Genomic DNA, 19,873 nt, shown 5'->3' with positions numbered 1-19,873 from the left:
ATTTTCTGTTGGAGATACCAGTTCATAAATCTGAAGAAAACTTCAGACAGCTCTTTCTAGATTTAGCCGATGACAAGAATAAAGCCCAGGTTTCAGACTAGATCTGTGTTCTAATTTATCTTTATCTAATTTACACTTATTTTCTCTTGTGGAAAATAATCTATGAAATATCATTCCCAGTTTGTCCATGGAAGTCTAGTTTCTTTAGACTTCCCTGTAGTATTGAGAATGCAACATACGATCAATTTCCTCTTTGTCAACAGAAGGTCAAACCCAGATGCCTCTTTCTGTTCCTAATCTATCCTCTTAAATGAGTCTCATTTTGCATGAAATTGGTAAAGATTTTTCAGTTCCAAAGATACTGCCAGAGCAACAACCAGAGTGAGCATGAGTCTGAGACACAGAGGCAAGACGCTGAGGTTTTATAAGTGAATTATACAAATTAGACTTTGCATTTCTATTTTAAACAATTACTTTGTAAAAATCAAAAATGATAAAAAAAGATTGTGTCCTGTTTTCAGCTAGGATACAGTTATTTTTCCTCTTAGCAACTGATATGGTGCTGTGTTTTGTATTTAGGATGAGAATAATGTTTATAAAACACCAATGTTTTAATTGTTGCAGAGCAGTGCTTACATTAAGTAAAGGACTTTTCATCTTCTCATGTTGCCCTGCCAGCAAGGATTCTGGGGGTGCACAAGGAGATGGTAGGTGACAGAACCAGGACAGCTAACCCAAACTGGCCAAAGAGATGTCCCACACCATGTGGTGCCATGCTGAACAATTAATATGGATTGACTGGCTGAGGTGGAAGGTACTGCTGTTGGAGATATTCTGGGTGTTGTTCAGCATTGTGCATCACTTGCTTTGTACATTCTATTATTAATATTATTAATAATAATTTTTCTTTCTTTTCTGTCCCATTAAACTGTCTTTATGTCAGCCTACAAGATTTTATTATTTTCCTGTGTGATTTTCTCCCTTGTCCCACTGGAGGGTGAGGGGTGAGCAAACAGCTGTGCAGTGCTTAGCTGCTGGCTGGGTTAAACCACAACAATTGACTGGAAAAGAAAGTTGTATTTAACAGGGGAAGAAGTCCCCCTTTCCTCTCTCCATTCTTTTTTGACTTCTTATCTTAGTCTCTTGAACTTAGCATCTCCTTTCTATATGCTATGTGGAACTTTGTTTTGTTTTTGTTTTTTTAATTTCTCTCAGGGTTTCTTTGAATAATATTCACTTTTTTTGTCCTTACTTGGTTCATTCTTCCTAGTGCTTTCATTAACAAAAGCAAACAAACAAAAAGTTAAAAAATTATGGCAATATTTTAGAAATTGAGTGTCTTTAGAAGCATCCATTTTACAGATTCTTATCAACCTTCCAGCTTTTATTCTGCCATTTCATTTTCTGGAAGACCATCCTCACAATTACACATGGGACAAACCTGGAAGATGGATGCTTCTTCTAAGCTGCCTTCCTTAACTCAGCTTGTTTTGCTAGCTGTGACAGTACGTGCAGTCACACTGGCACAGAGCTGTGTGTGCCCTAGTTCCAATCTTCTTCATTTCAAACTTCTAGGGCAGTTTTTTGCAATACAAGATTAAATTATGTATAAAGTATTGATTCATTTGATGGATCACATGAAGTTATGCTGACACTATAACAAAACTTCTCACTTTTCATCCTATATTATAAAGCATGTCAAAAAGCCTTGTTAATAAAAATTGCTGTAAAGTTTTAACATCCCTAGAGAACAAAAAATCACAAAATGTTTGAAGGTGCATAAGGATTGAACTACAGATGAGAGCATAGAACCCCTACACTGGCATTCCATCTCCAATAATGATTAATACCAGATGCTTCAGAGCAGACAAATGAACATATTGGACAATCAAAGAAGAGAAATGTTTCCACTGAACAGATTTCTCCTTATAAATAACCTTATAAATTTTTTATTGGTTTAGTCTCATAGTGATGAATTTATATATCTATTCAGTTGTTGTTGTTGTTATTATTATTATTTTGGTCATTGTAACTGAATTTTCTTTCTATCTATACAAACATCCCAGTCTTGGAAACCCTAAAGTTTTAATGATATTTATAGGAAGAAGTCAGGTCAATTGTGTGCATTGGTCACAGAGTTGTATTATACGGGGAGAGAAAAGAAGCATTCTGCCTAATAGTGTTTCCAATTCTGTTGGCTCCATCCCTGCTAACTTCAGATTGAATGGGAAATATGTTTGAAAAATTCCTAAGAAAGCAAGCTTTTAAATCAGTATTTTGATAAAATAGGCTCTAGGCTCCACCCCCCCACCCCCCCACCCCTTTTTTTCCCTTTTTTTTTCTCCAGGAAAGTGAATGATTCAATATATTTTCAGCATTTTCCAGTCCCAGTCTAGAAAATTAAGTGTTTTATTGTTTTGCAAGCTTCTTTCATAATTACTCAGGTCCATTTCTTCAATGGTTTAGGACAAAATGAAGTATTTTTCCTGGTAGTCTTGCCTGACAAGTTCTGCTGGTGTTAACTGGGTTGAAGAAACCTTTATGTGGAAGACCCTTGGGTATAAGTATCTCCCAATACAATTTCCCTCTCTTTAGAGTCTGGCAGATCACAGTGTAATTCTGGTTTCAAGTCTTTTAGATTGTGCACACTTCGTATTCATTCTCTTCTGCAGCAAAACACTAAGAATAAGATCTGGCAGATGCATAGGTTTCAGTTCATGATCACCCTAATCCATGAGCTGCCTAGTTTTATATGGATATGTGATTTGAAATGCCCATTCTACAGGGAGAGAGAAATAGTTGAGAAAGGAATTTGTACAGCTTCACTTGGATAAGTTGTTGACAGAACATCTTGAAGGACACTCAGAGCTTTGGCTACACAACCTCACCTGTTTTTTCCAAAGTGCAGAAGAAATCCCTTAATAAAAAAATCGTAAAATCATGGAACTTTATAGGCTATAAGCCTAGGAGCTTACTCTGTCCTTAGTAATTCATAAACTATATATATATATTTGTCCTACTAGCTGCTAATGAAATTAAATCAGTTCTGTCTTTGTTCTTAGTCTTATTCCACATTTCATTCTTCATACAATCTTTGATTACTCCTTCAATATTTTTTTTGCCAAAGTGCAGTTTTGTTACAGAAAGAGAAAATAGCAAAAAGCATCTGCAACGTATTCATGACACTACTCAGTTGAGCACAGAACAGGCTGGGCTTCTGGGAAAAAATTTGCCCTGCACATGATCTCTTTTGGCTGTAAAGGGCTTTGTGTCAGTGATTCTCAGAAATTACTGTGATGGGAAGAGTAACTATTCTGGACTGTTTTACATCAGATTTTAAAAAGTCTGTAGGGTTTCTGGGCATGATGAGATGAGTATTTTGGCAAATGAAGGACTCAGCAGGTGTAAATCAGCATACAGCTCACTCCAGCTGACAATGTAGTATAACTACTCTAGCACTATATGGAGAAGCTAATTTCCCTTGAAGTAATGACTGTGTTTCCATGCATAAAACCCACAACTCTGAAACCTTTAAAAGTATCATTCCTTCAGACTAAGTTCTCAGATAACCTGCCTTCTCAGACAACAAAATCAGATGAAGATACAGAAGGAAGGGATTTCTACTTAAATGGAGTTCTAGTTTATGGTGGAATCAAATCAAAAGATCTGCTGGATGAAAGTCAGCTTTCTGTTAAATTTACTCATGCACACTTCTGAATCATGGGGATTTTTACACATACCCCAGGAGTCACTCATGTAGTAATTCAGAAAAATTCTTTTCCACAAGCAAGGGAGTGTTTAGAAATATTATACTGTCATAAAGTAGAGGCTGAATTTCCACAGGGGCTTCAAGTGCACTTTTATTACCCTATGTACAGTTTAAAGCAATATTGATACAGATTTTTTTATGAAAGCTGCTGACTATTTGACTTTTTTTTTTCATTTGTCATTCCACCACTGCTTAGGTTGACAAAGTCTATTAGTTCCTTCAAAGCCATTCAAATTCATGATTTTACAACATTCTGAACTTCATAAGACTTTTTTTTTCCTACTGTTTTCTAATACAATCGTGATGAAATCAGACAGATGAAAAACTTATTGAATATAATTTTCAAATAAGTAGTTTTCTGGTTTATCAAACTGAAATAAAAGTACAAGTCTCTGTGAAATAATATCAAATAGAAGTTTACACAGCAAACTAACAAAACCCCAAACTATCAGTGTGGGATAACTAGAAGGAGTTAATCACAATGGATAATGAAGTTACTTTGCTTATATTTTTTATTATTTCTGCTCAAATTCTTACAAGCAATGTGCTGTCAATCCTCCCAGAAAGAGATGAGAGATCCTTGCCGTGGTTTCCATTCTTTCTTGGCCACTCTACAATTCTTATGACTCTTTTGCTATCAGTTCATGTAGTTCATTTAGTTCATGTAGTTCATGTAGTTCAGGTTCAATGTGTCTGATCTCTGAAATGGAGCTCCTGTAGGAAGAATGCCTGGGGCAAATGCAAGAATATTTTGTACTGCTTTCTTTAAACCTGCAGGAAAATAAGGACTGGAAGCATTGAGGATCCCTTAGAAGTGAAGACTGAGACTTCATTGGTCAGGTTCAGCAAGAGTCCCTCTCACATCTCCGTATTGCGTGAGGCTTCTAAAAGTGCCAGCTGGTGTCATCATGATCCTCTCAATCATGATTGAGAAGTCCTAGAGTTTGAAGGTGTGGAGACCCTGAAAACTGAAAAACAAAAACAACAACAAACAAAACAAAACAACAACAACAACAACAACAACAACAACAACAACAAACATGTTATTCCCATCTTGAAAATAGGCCAAAAAGGCAGTCCAAGGACCAATCCAAATTGGTCACCCTCATTTTGATCCTTGGGAAAATTTTGGAGTGAATCATCTTGGAGTGTGTATCTGAGTGTATAAAAGTAGTTGTTCTTGGAAACAGTCAGCACAGATTTACTAAGTGACTAGATTTGTGGATGAGGGGAGAACAGTGAATGTCATTTACCCTGACTAGCCAGGCTTTTGACACAGAGACTTACAGTATATTTTTATCCAAACTAGGACTTTACATTCTGAATGAGTGCAAAACCTGGTGAAAATCTGTTTGGATAATTGCGCTAAGTGGTTAATGGTTTGTGCTCTATCTGGAGGTTGGTTAGAAATGAAGTAGTTCAGGTCTTGGGACCTGTCCTGTTCAACATATTTATCAGCAACCTGAAGGGGGAATGAATGGCACATGGAGGAATGGCCTGCATGGAAACTCCTTGCAATTTAGCACAGACAAGTGCAAAGTCCAGCACCTGGGAAGGAAGCCCTCCAACCCCACATCAATGATACACTGTCTGCAGCTTTGCAGACACAGCCCTGTGAAATGTGGAAGAGAGAAGTTGCACAAGAGCTCCCATGAGCCCTGGCAGCTGCAAGATCCAACAGCACCCTGGGATGCACAAACAGAAGCACAGGCACCGCATCTAGGGAAATGATAACTCCCCTTAGCTCAGCACTCATTAGACGATATCTGAAGCCCATTTTGGGGCCCATCAGTACAAGCAATACACTGACAAATCAGAGAATTCAGAAGAGGGTACCCAAGATGATTGGGGGGCTTGAATATTTGTCCTGTGTGAAGAGGCTGAGAGAAGGGACTAGGGTGTGCTTAGCCTGTGAAAGGGGCATCTTCAGGGGAACAGAGTAGCAGCTCATCTTTAACTATGCAGAGGTTTCTCTGAAGATAAAGAGGGGCTATTCACAGAGGGGTCTGATACAAGAATTAGAGAAGGTGTTATACTCAAAACCTTATTTACAGGCAAAGATGAAGCACACCATATACATTTAAAGCAAAGAATTAATTCTTAGCATAATTGAAATCTTAATAGTCTAATCATTGCTAGTCCAGATCTATTACTACAGAAAAATAAAGAATACACTAAAAAGATTTCAATAATCATAACAAGGCAGTCAAAATTGTTATATACACACTTCCTTGTTTCTATCCTTTTTTCTTGTGTTCTGCATACTCCTCCCTTTCTCCTCTGGGTCTTGAGGCTGGTAGTTTCACTTCAGTGGTGGTTATGGAAGGTGTTACTGGAAGTTGTCAGCATGTGGAGTCCTTCCCCGGGATGAATAGAATGTACATGTCCACAGTTTTTTCTCCCTTGCTCTAGGAACCACCAGTGGTTCTTCTTATATGTTTGCTAATATGCTTTTACACTTTACCCATTCTTCATTGCTTTACAGCTATGTTACATTCAACTTTATTATATATAGTACTTTTTATATATGTTAGATACTATTTCTTTATTTTATTTGTTTTCCTAAAGCTAGTTCTGTCCAGCTCGAGGTCTGCATTTCTTTAACTGTGAGTTATTAATAGCTGAACAATTGCAGTTCCACATGGTACCTGGAAAACAAAGAATCTCAGGTACACATATTGTCATGTGGCATTGTTTTTTTCTTGCTTATTTACTTAGTTCAAGACTTCTCTATACTTATTTGAGAACCTTCACCTGCCTTGTCTGCATTGTTTGACAGACTATAGTGAAGAGAATGTTTTATTGACCTCTTAAGAGCACTTGAGGCCTAAAGTTGAGGGCAGAAGGCTATTAAACTTAATTCATGTTTACTGTAGCAATAACTTTTTCAACTCTTTTTTTTTTTTTTAATGATTTTATCTGAGCAACCCCAAGAAAAGGTCTTTAAAAATGCTTTTATTCTGAATGGACTCTGATGGATTTTATATAGACTTGTCAGCTCTCTCTCAGTGCCCTGTTACAGTATAACACTTAACCTGGAAAAAATGGGTGGCTTCTTTGAAGATAATGCCTCACTATAGACTTTACATATTCTGACTTCATACCAGGAGGAAGACTGGCTTCTTCTTATATATTTCAGTTGAAATGTCAGAGGTGCACAGAAAGAGGCTATCCCATCACTTTGGCCAAATGTAAAGAGTGAATCCAGGAAACAAGAAGGTTTTTATTTATTATTTTTAAATTTATTATTTTTTCCCCAAATAATTCATATTTATGATAAAGGTGACAGGACATTCTGGCATTTGGTAATGGCTAGCAAAGCACTTTGGCTGTAAGGCCAGAGGACAAAATGTAGAAGACAACTCCTTGACATGGAGAAGAAATATAACCTTGGAAAGAGGGTAAAGAGATAGGATTTGAGTGCTTTAGGGGAGCCAGAAGCAGAGATTTAAATAACCAAAGTGCTTGGCAATCTTGCCAAAATAGACACAGATGGACTCATTCTTAGCCATCCTTCCCTGCTATCTCTGGATGTGGACTGGGCATCTTTAACCATTATATGCCATTGGTGTGATACCACATTCCAACATGTGGTGGGTTTTCTCTTTGCCCATGGATGTCTGTTTTCTAAAAATGGATAGTGTGGATCAGCCCAAGACAAGAGGATTGGAAAATGAAGCAATACAGCCTTTAAAACATCAGTTGCAGGAGACAGAATCAAGCAGAAGAAAAATGGTTATCTGCTCTTCATAAGACTTGTTCTCTAGACAACTTACCAGCCTCATTGCCCTTCTTTGGACATAAAGATTGAGGATATATCTATATGGTAAAATGCAGTAATGTGCAGAAGCTGTTAATGAAACCAATGTAGTCCCACAGGTGAGGCAGTCCACCTAGCTAATTGTCCAAGCTTACTTATACACTGAGGGCAGGACTGATGGCTTCATGTGCGCTGTGTATAGAGAGCTCCTGAGTGACTCTAACTGACAGCAATTTCTAAGATTTTAGCTGAGGGAAGAGAGAGAATGAGACTGAACGAACAACTTAATCACAGGACATCACAGATTACCCACACACAGTTTTTTTGCCCCAGAATTTCAGATTTCAGTGGCTTCCCAGGACAGGATTAAGAAACAAACTTGTGGAACTTCTTATACCACATTACATTAGGTTGGAAGAAGCAGGAATTGGGCAAAAATTATGCTTTTTTTTTTTTTTTTCTTCTCCTTCATCACTTTCAGCTTGTCATCCTGCAGCTGTGAAGTTCTTATTTCTGATCTTTCACCCAAGAAGTTTTAACCAACTGACATAGTTAGCTGCTGTGGCTTAAGCAAGCACAACTGTACATGTTATACTGCAGGATAGCTTTGTATTGACATGGGGAAGAGAAGAGACCTGGCTATCGAGAAAGACTGCTGTGTCCAATTTCTTATCCCAGAGTATTTAAAAAATGAGGTTCAGGGAATTAGCCTAAACTCTCACTGTAATGTTTGCAATAAAGCTATGGAAAATCCTGACATTTGAGAATGGTTCCAAGAATAAAACTACACCAATTTATAGTGTGCATAATAGCAGGAGTACTACAGAGCCCTTCACAGGGATACCTGCGTAAGAAGATGCTGACAGTAATCTTGTCAGCATCTTCCAGGAAGATGTTCCTGTTAATTACAGGTGCTATTGATAGCAAAATTCCTATCTTTTTTTTCCTCATCAAACACAAAACAGAGCACATATAAGTTGTAGCTTGACAGAAGCAAGTTATTTCTATTAGCTGACTACCCAGGTTAGCTAACTCCCACATCTGAAATTGTTCTGGAAGGTTTACATTTCTGACAGCCTTTGTGACTTGATGGATCTGGTTGCTGCAGTTGAATTGAAGTAAGGATAATGCCAGTTTGCTTATGAACAGCAGTAGAAGATAAAGGTCAGCAAAACATGAAGGCTGAAATTGTGTACACTAAAATCAGCAGAAACCTTCACCCATCTCACCTCTGCAGGTCCTCCCACAAACATTTGCATCTGTCAAAATATTGCATTTCTTGCACAAAATATTACTTACAAAATAAACAAGCACTAATAAATCTGGAAGCATATAATTAAAGTTGCGGCCTGTCTCCTTTCCCCTATAATTTTTATTTCTCATTCTTATTCCTAACTAGCAAGTAACCACTCAGATTTAATCTCTCTAGATTTTTCTTTTTACTCCAAAATGGAAATAGTTCTGTAGTTGCATGCAGCTGGTAGTACATGTTGCCAGATTTGCATTAAGTTTCTTCAGTGAGATATATATCAAAATACCTGAGTTCTATCTGTTTTCACATAATAAGATATATTGAGAGCAGGAAAAAAAATATATATATATATATAAAGAAAAAACGTGTTGAATTCCCAACACAATGTTGTAACTTTCATATAAGTGTATATAATCCACTGGAAATCTGGATTTGGATTTGCTTGAAAGAAGCCCAAACTTGTGTGCTTTGATGAATAAAGTTCTCTGATTCTACGCTTACTATCTATGATGAAATAATGTATGGTGAAAAAGTGGGATTTTGTTATTGGCGTGCCAAAAAATTCAGAACACATGTTTGTATGTGGGAAAACAAATGGAGGAGGACTGAGAGAGGAAACCTGAGACTTTGGGGAACAGAAAGGAAGGCAGGGAGGAACCTGATGGCAGGGAAAGGGAGCCTGGATGATGCATGCTGAAATGGGGAGGGGGCAAAGGGAAGTGCTGGGGTGGGGATGGCTCAGCAGAGGGCAGGGAAGAACTTGGATCCAGGACCTAGGGAGGAAGGGGCAGGGCAGCAGGGATGAGATTTTCTGGGGAGATGTGTAAGGAGATGTTCCCACCTGAATGAGATGAGTATGTGCCGTTAGAGACCTCACCTTCACACATTTTGTGTTCTGGCATCTCTTTCTCTCTAAGGGCTAGCTCTTCTCACCTTCACACTGATTCTGCTGGGCAGGGATAGCATTTTATTGTCTATGTCATACAAACATTGGCATTATTTCACTGGTTTTGAAGCAGCAAATCTCCCTAAGCTAAAGGTCTTTTTAAGGGAAAAATCTTTAAACCAGTGCAGAACTGTTTTTGGTTGGTTGGTTAAAAAAAAAAAAAAAAAGAAAAAAAGTAAAATCTTTTTTTTCTGCAAGATGTGTACTTTGATAGATTTTGGTCTGACTGATGTTTGAAACATTGAATTTACATGTAGGCACAAATACTCATGGCAATTCCCTCCTACTGTTAATAGGCACTGGAAATGTTTGTTCTGTGGGGAAACTAGTTAGTGGAAGTAGGGATCTGGTAAGAAGCTTCTGATATCAAGCTGACATGAATTATTTCTGCTGCCTGTCTCTTAATAGCAATCTTCCCACTGGGTGAAAAGTTTTTTTCTTGTTTTTTTTTTCTTCCCATCCAGAACACATGTTTTTGACATAAGTCCCTAATGGAAAGATGGGAAATAAAGAGGCTGGAAAGCAGACTCAGTCACCTTTCTCTGTGTGCAGTTTCAGTCCTGCTCAGTTTTTTTTTGTGGTTATTCCATTTATGTTTGCTGTCCTGCAAAGAGAATGTATACCTCCCCAGTGACAACTAATGGAGATTCTCCACTTAGCCCAGTTGGGAAGATTCAGCACTTCTGGAGCTAATGATTACAGGTTAGCTCTCCTGCATGTAGCTTAGAAGCTTATTTTTTCTTTGTCTATGGAGAGAGTGGATCATTACAGAGGCATGAATTGCTGTATAATGCTAGCTAATAATTGATTTTTCTGTTCATTTGAGAGGAAAAAATAGACTCAAAGAGACTATAAAACTTTCTGATTTTCCTTTTTCTGAAACAACCCTTCCAACCATTGAATCTGACATCAAATTTTTAACTGATTATGGAGGGAGAAGAAAAGGGCATTCAAAAATAACCCAAAAGGAAGAACAAGATTCAAAAGGTAGGATGGGTGCTGACAAAGAAAAAGGAAAGCTTATACTGACAAGTGTCCACTGATAGTGGTCAAGATATCTGTAAGCCACAAAAATGGTAGAAGGGATAGAAAGTATTTATTCAGAGGCTTAGCAATGAATTCACGATGTGCAGAATTAGAACACGATTCCCTGACCTCTGAGAAGATCTGAATCCACAACAGCTGGCTGCAGCAGCACTGAGAAGGACCCTGCTCAGAGTGTCTTGGGCAGGTCATGGCATGGTGTTGAAAGCTAGGAACCCAGATTCATAGATGTTCTGCCTGGCTCAAAGCAAGCATTTAAGCAAAGCATTCATTAGCTTTTAATACTTTTTAAAGGAAATGGTTAAATTAAGAAAACAGCAAACAAACAATCAAAAAAAAAAAAAAGGTGGAGGTACCACCAAGGTCCTACCTTGGAGAGTGAGGGTTTGGGAATCTGCTGAGAGATCTCTAAACCCAAAGCTCTGAGTGATTTAGAGACTTATGATGCAGACAGTATTGGATATCACTGAATGATTAAATTATTGAAATGTCATGGAAAGACAGTCTGATAAATTTTAGTTCAAGAATTTGATAGAATATGAGTTAATGAAATCTTTGTTTTGAAGAAATAAAACATCATGGACAATGTATGACTCTTCTCTATTTAACTTAGAAAATATCAAACAAAGTCAGAAAGAAATGAAAAAAAAGGTTGGAACACACCATATTTCATGTTATTTTGATTTACACATTTCATAACATTTGATGTTTTCTTGTAAAATTCTTCAGTTCTGACCTAAAATCTTATTTTCCAACAAAAAAGGAATCTATTAAAATGTTTGGAAGGATGTTTATTAAATAAGGCTTAAGTGAAGATAATAAGCTTTATTCTCTTCCTTCATAAGAGTAAAATAGACCATAAATTAAGGTGATCATCATTCTCTGTTTATCATATGTAACCAAGAAATATAGCTTACTTTAGAGAAAGGTAGGAATAATTAGTGTTCATAATAACAATACTGTCCAAAACAATTTAAAAGTTTTTTTTTTAGTCAGTCAATAATTTTGCACTTCACCTGAGAGTAATTGAATCAAAGACAGTTCCAAACTGGCTGCTCATTGCTAATTTGTTTGACAGGGTGGATCTAGATTTGTTGCCTATTTTCTATTTGCACGTGACAAAGCCATGTTTCTGAGTATCTAATTTGACTTACATGACATGACTTGGTTGCATACTGCTAGTTTATCTCAATAAAGCAATGAAGGTTGCTGATCAGGGTGGGTTACAAGGAGTCTCTGCTGACAGAGTCATTTTTCATATTGAAGAGCTGTTTGGGGAGAAAAAGGCAAAGAGAAAAAACAACTTTAATACCGTGCAATGTAACTAGAATTCCCTGTTCCTTTGCTGGTTTATGGTTGCTAAATAGCTTCCAGAAACTCATTCCCTTTGGTCTAATTCCTTTGCTTCTCTACCTAATAAAAAATGTTTGCAGAAACAGCAGGGGTTGTAATATCTTATCTCCTAGTTCTTCACTGGATGCAGTCCCTTGTAGTTCCTGATACTTGGAATTAAAACAGAACTGTTTGTGTTTCTGTAGTTAAGGATCCTTTATTGCTGTTTCAATGACATAATGATGTTTTCCAAAGTTTACAACTTGACTATCAACCTTTCCTCTTGTTGGAATCTTGGCCCCATCATTTTTAACTGGTAAATTAATAGCCCATTTTTCATGTTATATTGCTGATTAGAATAATCTGATCATGTGCTATTAGTACAACCTCCTTTGTAGCTTTATGTCAGTCTTTGGGTACAGAATACACTTTACTCCAAGGGCGGATTTATTCATTAGTCTGAAGAGGAGGAGGAGGTCTGAGGCACTCCCGTCCAGAGGCACTACTCTGGCAACTTAGGTTTGGGTAGAGCATGATTGCCTCAAAGTCCTGATGCTTACCCTTTGCAGAGACAGCAGATGAAAAATTTATTTGAGTTAATGTTACCCAGGTTAAATATTTACCCATGGTAGTAGGAGTCTCTTCTGTCCACTTGGATACCTTCTTGTAAATGAATTCCAGACCTATCCATACAGGTATCTTTTCTGACATATTATTGGATTTGAATATGTGTACTATTTTAAAATCAACTGTCCTTTCCCACCTTAAGAACGTTATTGAAGTAGTCATGATTTCTCCTAAACAGACTATTTTCTCATGACTGTTTCTGTCAGTGTCTTTCAGCCTAAAAGCATTTGTTCTTCCCTGTTGGAAGAGAATAATTCTAGTCTGTGACTTCCCTTTCCTACATAGCACAAGTAATCGCTCGTTTCATAAAGGCTCAGTTGATATTTGCTGCTGTATATTTTATTGGGGTATTAATGTATTTTTTTTTCTTCTTCTTCTTACTCTTCATATTGTTGTACAATTAAAATATTATTTGAAGTTTTATTTGTAGTTTCCCAGCTAAAATTTTCAGCCATTCTTTTATACCTCTTTCAAAGTAGTAGTCTAGAATTCCTGACTGGCCCAACATTTTATTTATTTTTTTTTCATATCTCCCTGTCATTTCTCCCTTTGTTAGCACACCAAAGGCAGACTGTCCTTTAGAAATAACTTTTCTGACATATGGTAGACTGGTATTTGAAGAGATTGTAAGGGTTCTTAAAAAACAGTTTGATTTATAGTACTGTGCTTGACAGTACTTATATTCTTCGGGATTTATTTTCATTTTTTATTTGACTACTTTAATCGTTGGATACTCCAAGTAATCATATTACACTACATTCTCAGAAATCAAAGCAAACAAGCTAAATAAAGTTGCTCCAATACAACAGGACAGTTGCTGAGGGTGAGATGAGACCTGTTCTAAACTTAAGAACGTAAGTAATATTCTATTGGATTAGACTTTGATCCACTTTTAAGCGTGTTCTATCTCCGAAAACAGCATTAGAAAATTTAACTTAGTGAAAGTGTGAGAGTCTGGCCACTGTCTGTTGTCCATTCCCCTTGTACTCCACCAATAAACAATTTAAGAAAGAAAAAAAAAAACAAAAGAACGGAAAACAAAACAACAACAACAATAAAAACAGCTCAGAACCTTTCACTTTTCAGGTTGCTGTGAGTGTAGAATTTTACATGACCAGAATTAGAAAAACCCATAATTATTTCTTCAGCTCTACTCCAGAGCATGTCTTTTATGTGAAACTACAAAGTTAAAATAAGGAAATCACTGAAAGCTAAAGAAAATGCTTCTGAATTCTTTGCACTTTTCTACATATTCTTCAACATTACTCAACATTTCAAAATGTCATTCTGTGACATTCTGGTGAATCATGAGCATCATTGACCAGAAAGTATTGTTTTCATATTCAGTGACAAGTCCTCAGGGCCTGCACTTAGCCTTCAATATGTAGCAAAAACAATTGGGAGTGGGTGTTGGTGTTTGTGAGTCTTGGTAAACATGTTCTGTTCTCTCCCAGAATACATTAACCACTTTCAGAAAATTTACAATTTTTGTGTGCTTTTACTGACAGCACCTAGTGGCCTTATGCTGGTTGAGCTCTGCTGTAGTATGTGATTTTGGCTTCATTCTGTACCTGGTGCTCTCAGTGGAGCATCCACACCAGCTTTTCAGGGGTACAAAATTTCTCTTCACACTTCCATGTTGCATTGACATGTCTCAGTCCATGCCCTTTTAGACAATCTCCGTACAAAGAAACAAAACAAAACAAAACAAAACAAAAACAAACAACAACAACAACACCAAAACAAATAACAACAAAAAAATGAGAAGCCATGGGCCAGAAAACTTGCTTCATAAAAGATAGGTGGTATAGATAGACAGGAACCACAAGTTTGGACATGAAGCAGATGATGTGCTGTGGTTTAAGATCCTTATTTTAAGCATGTTACATACTGGGACTGACATCTTGAACAAAACATATGTTTCTCCTGCTGGTTCCCTTGTCTGTTGGGAGGAGAAAGGAAGCTGCCTGATGTTGACTCAGTTTATGAATTTCAAATAGCTGGTGATTGAATAGGCAGGCTATTCAAATTTTGGTACCAAGCCTTTTACCCATTCCAATGATAATATCTGTAAACTGAAATGAGTTAGCATATCTATACCATCCCAGAAAAACATTTGATATCTTCTTACCCCATTGTCTTTTTAAGAAACATTAGTTGGCTAACATTACTCTTATCTTAAAAGAGCCTATTTTTCAAATATCTTATCTGATGAATTTCAAAGACTGCTTCATAAATTATCTGATGATATTTCTTGATCATATCACAGCTTAATGGAATCCATGTTTTATAAACAAGTAATGGATGGAGAACTAAAGGGATACTCACTTAAAAAATACAAACCCTTTCCCAACTTTCTAGCCAGAGAGAGAAAAAATATCTATCATCACATATATGAAATTAAGAACTTGGCCTGTGGAGAAGAGAGAGAAGAGACAACCACAGCCCCATTTTGAATCAAAATATTTGCTTTTTTAACTTTAGTCTTTTCATATTTTGAAGTTTCCCCATAAAAGCTAAAATTTCTAGAAAAATAAATTGGTGGTTTTCTCAAGTTCTAAGCCTAAAATTATTATCCTTATACAACTAAATAATGCAGCAAATAAAGTGCTTATTGTACATTCTTAGATATCTAACTCTATACAGAGAAAACAAAACATTATGGGAAGAGATTATAAATAAGGTCAGCTGTTATTTCAGAAGCATACTGCAATATTTGTGAACAACTTGGAAACTGCTTTTGGGTTCTTATCATTACATGTAACACAACCTATTAATTAAAACAGAAGTTTGGGTAGAAGATGGGTAACTTTGATCCATATTTTCAGCTGCCACTTAGGTAACTGTGCCATTAATCCCACTGTTTGCAAATGAAAATGAGATTTTCTTTTCTCTCCTGATCACTGATCAGAGTGTTACACTGGATCTCATTGGAAATTTTACAGAGCAATGATATTTATTTATTTATTTTATTTGAAGGACAAAGATCTAATAAAAGCAAAGCATTTCCATTATATTCTTTCCTTTGCCAAACTGAATGGAAACAGTCAAACTTCACAACTTGGAAGATATGCAGGTTTTCAGTTCTGACTTCACTCACGCAGTGAGTGTCAGGCCATCTGATTTCCCCATGTGTAAGTTTCCTACAACATGAGACATGGTGCCCAAAGTAGCCCCCCAGATTTTAAGGTTGAGGTCAGTTTTTTCAGGGTTAAGTTTCTAGATCTCTGGCAACAAAGTGACACTGAACAGGGGTTGCCTATTTTCCAGGCGGTTTTCCTTAGAGCCAAGAGATTCTCCATCTGACTTGTCTTGAGCATAGCCTGGGAAACTTGTCCCTGAGCCTGAGGAACAAGCTGAGTCTCAAAGCCCTCATGCCTCCAATTCTGGTGCACGCAGCATGTTCATACTGCCAGCATGTCATTTGCTGTCACAAAAAGTCTCAAATTAATAGGTCTTGTTAGCATCATTCCTTACTGCCTGCTAGTGAAAAATAAGGACTAGGATAAGGATCATGTTTTGCTTACCTAGATTTCTGGCAGCTTGAGCAGGATTGTGTTTCAGGTGAAGACACGTATGTGTGAGGCAGGCAGCCATGCTCTTGTTACGGTCCATGGAGAGACAGCGCAAGATTCAGTTACCAAACCTTAGGTACCTTGTTTAGGCTGAGATGTTCTTGGTATATGAGATACCTGCAGAGATGCAGCAGATGCAGATGCAACAGAGAACCTACAGCAGTCCTTGGAGTAGTAGCTGGATATCAGAAGGATTTTCCTCAAGTAAATAAAGTGACGCTAGATATTCAAATTGCAGCTCCTGTGAAAATTGTCTTCAAGGCCTACAGAGCAGCTCACCTGAAGTTTGACAGCAATGTCTGTGCTTAATTAAAAAGACCTATTCATCCAGTGGCACTGCTAATATCACACCAAGTGCTTATGTTTTGGCACCTGGTTCAGCACTTGATGAGGCCTTACTAGCAGCTCATCAGCTGAATCACACTCTACCATAGCTGTAATGGAAGACTAGACACTTAACTCACAGAGAAACACCAGCTTTAAGAGTCCTGAATTTAAGTGGCTTAGTCTCATTAAGAGCACAGGTTTTGAAACCAACCCATTCCACACATTCACTCACTGTGTTTCAGTGTTTCCTAATGGAAATATTGCAGGGTTTCAGTTCTGAACTTCCTTCAGTTTTGTCTTTTCCCCCTTGAGTCACGACTGAAACATTTCAGCCAGAAAGCCTGATGAGTATGTCCAGGTGAGCCACGTGCCTGCTGACTCCACATTACGTGTCCTGTCTGGCTTTGCCAACTGCTCACCACAACCCTGGGGCCCCTCCAAGTGGACAATACTGAGATAGGCCTGAACACACCAGACAGTCTTCAAGAGGCCCTACTAAAAAGAGAAGGATAAAGTCATAACCTTCCTCTTTGTTGTGCAGACCCTTATCCTGTACTGAGATAGCCATGGATGCATCAAAACATGTCTCTCTTCACTATTCTTAGGTGTCATACAGCAAATTCCTTTTGTGAGAGGAAATTGCCTTTAAAAAGTATATATATGTGAACACCTGTATGAATCTTTGTTCTATGCCACATTTGATATTTCTTGTGGGAAGCTGATGCAAAGCAGTACTGGCAACTTCCTTGTGTAATTATAAAAGAGTATAATGACAAGAAAATGAGAAACAAGGAAAGTATCCCAAGGGCCACACTGCAGTAATATGTTGTATGAATTGGTTTTAAAGTGATTTGTAATGGGGAGGGGGATAATTAAACTTGTATCTCTTTTTATTTCTCTGCAGCATAATCCCAGGGGCTAATTTAGGTTAAAGCATACCCAATTTGCAGTGTCATGCAGCAAAGGATTTTGTTTCACACTGGATTAGACCTCATAAGAGAATGAAGCAAGAAAGTCCTCTGAAATGGGTGAAAACCATACTTAGGTCCCAAACGAAGAACAACCTGTTCTTTATCTTTGATCTTCCATGAAGGAGACCGGTAGGGATAAAGTTTTGGAGAGAGCTAGTCAGGAAAGAAAGCAGAATAATAGAGCACAGGGAAAGTAATAAATAGATACTTTCCTAGTTACATTAGAGTAATGTAATTATCACCTAGTAAAGTAATGTAATTATCACTAATTTTCTAGTGTTCTACCTGTCCTTTAGCAATGTCTAGGATCTTGATAAATGCCATTTAACTGTAATAAATTCATAATTTTATTGCACTTTCTTGAAAGTCTTCACTAACTCTTGGAGGTTCTTCAGTTCCCTACAATGGTTATTTGATGAGCTGTCTTCTAATCTGTCCATAATGGATTTTAAAACAAGAAAAATCATTCAAGTTGGCAAGTCTTTTAAAAAGGAAACTTTTATTAACTCAAAATACGTATTGTCTGTCCTTACTAATTCTCATGCTTACTTAGAAACATGATTCAGCATCATACTATAGAAGCCAACGGTATGAATTTAAACAACCCTCCATTAATCTGCAGAATAAAATGCCATAAGGCAATCTAGTTGTGTGTACAGTAGATAAAACTAACTGTCTCTGGAGATTTCTTTTCTAGGGAAACAATTATGTATATCGAATAACCCCATAGCTCCACAAGGCCTTTAGAGAAAACCTGCTGTTCATTTGGAGGACAAGCTCTGTGAAGGTTGTTGCCATTGAATTTAGCTTGTCACTGTATTGATTAAGGTGAGATTATTTTTGCCCTTGATACTTGTCAAATTTTTTATATTTTAAAATGCTTCAGCACAGTACACTGTGTCCACAAACTAAAGTAATTTTTATTCCCTGAATAAATTCCCTGAATTTTATTAATTTCCACCCAGTTTATAAAAGGTAATGGTCTGTATTTTTGTTATGCTTGTAAATAACATGAACACAATCAGAAGTAAGCACATGTTTAAATATCTGTCTTAGCTGAAAAGAGAGACTGGGAAGATGACAGCTGGTAGCCTGAAGACAATAGGATCACCTAGTCTGTAATTTCTTTTGTGGATTTAGTGATTTGCATAATCATTGCAGATAATATCAAATACTAATTAACATTTGAGCAGATTTGGGGTTAATTTTCATCTCACATATATCAATACAGCTCCTCTGACTATAATAATATACTCACTTATATCAGTTGACTATCTGGCAGTCTTCCTTTTCCGAGTTTGCTGTCACTGCTAACAATGTATTTTGGAGTGGGAGAAAGTGGTGGAGAAACTGAGACTAAAGCAGTAGGTAAAGAGGAAAAAATCCTTTAAAACTGTGATGACAACCTGTCCCCTCAACGTCAGTCAAAGATCTGGGAATTGTGGAAGCTTGGTTATCAGTGAGGAAAATACAGACGTCCATTTCTGGTCTGCAGGTGTTGCAGTAGATATTCTATTGTCAGACAGCCAGTATTTTGAATAAAGGTAATTATTTCTTGTTGTAGAGAAAAAAGTGTAATCTGTGTCATTATAATAGCAATTACCCATCTGTAACAAGCTGGCTACTTGGAGAATACCATTATGTTACTGAATTTCTTACTCTGTGGTCATTAGATTTTCCTCTTTCACTTCCACTTGATGTCAGGTTTCTCCCACGCTGCCCAGTTAATTCCAGCTTCAGATGCTGTATGCTTCAAGTCCTTAAGCTCCTGGGAGTACTATAAGAGGCACCTGGCCTTTAAGTAGGCTGTTTTAGTAGAGAAGTAGAGAAGTGAGTACTGCTATATTGCCCTGGTGGTGTTGAGCATTAAAATGAGAACAGAACAACCATAGCCCTGTAGACAGAGCATCAGTGCAGTAGCAATGAGGAAGATTTCACAGAGGTTGAAGTGATCTAAAACTGAATGAACAAGCATTAGTCATACATGAAATGTTTTCTACACAGTGACCTCAGAACCAACAGCTTGGAAATCTAGAAAACAATAGCATGAAACAAGTATGCCATTTATGTTCATTTCCAGTTAGAGAACTGTATCTATCATTTAGTCTCAAGCTTACTGGCAGACAATCCCTAGCCATTTAGTATAGAAAGGCTCACTCTTTGTGTATACATTCACTCTTGCAGCTCTGAGTAAAATTCACTGGAGGTGTGAGTAACCACTGTCCCTAGAAGACCATATGCACCTACTATTTGTTACAGCCATAAGCACA

The 19,873-nt window shown here is 37.3% G+C and overlaps 1 long non-coding RNA gene across 2 annotated transcripts; it reads right to left on the bottom strand.

Annotated features, from left to right (window-relative positions):
- Window positions 1-4,013: 4,013 nt before the first annotated feature.
- On the bottom strand, window positions 4,014-16,856 carry LOC118247397 (uncharacterized). Of its 2 annotated transcripts, none has more exons than XR_004778430.2 (4): window positions 16,258-16,856; window positions 11,926-12,039; window positions 10,883-11,008; window positions 4,014-4,737 (listed from the first exon to the last, which is right to left on the bottom strand). It is a non-coding gene; the product is annotated as an uncharacterized LOC118247397 (long non-coding RNA). The 2 variants fall into 2 exon arrangements; XR_004778429.2 differs by lacking the exon at window positions 4,014-4,737 and adding an exon at window positions 9,500-9,727.
- Between the last annotated feature and the right edge of the window lie 3,017 nt (window positions 16,857-19,873).

The sequence above is a fragment of the Cygnus atratus genome, chromosome 2 (assembly GCF_013377495.2).
Source record: "Cygnus atratus isolate AKBS03 ecotype Queensland, Australia chromosome 2, CAtr_DNAZoo_HiC_assembly, whole genome shotgun sequence".
Classification (NCBI taxonomy): Eukaryota; Metazoa; Chordata; class Aves; order Anseriformes; family Anatidae; genus Cygnus; species Cygnus atratus.
This window is presented reverse-complemented; position numbering and strand designations above follow the sequence as displayed.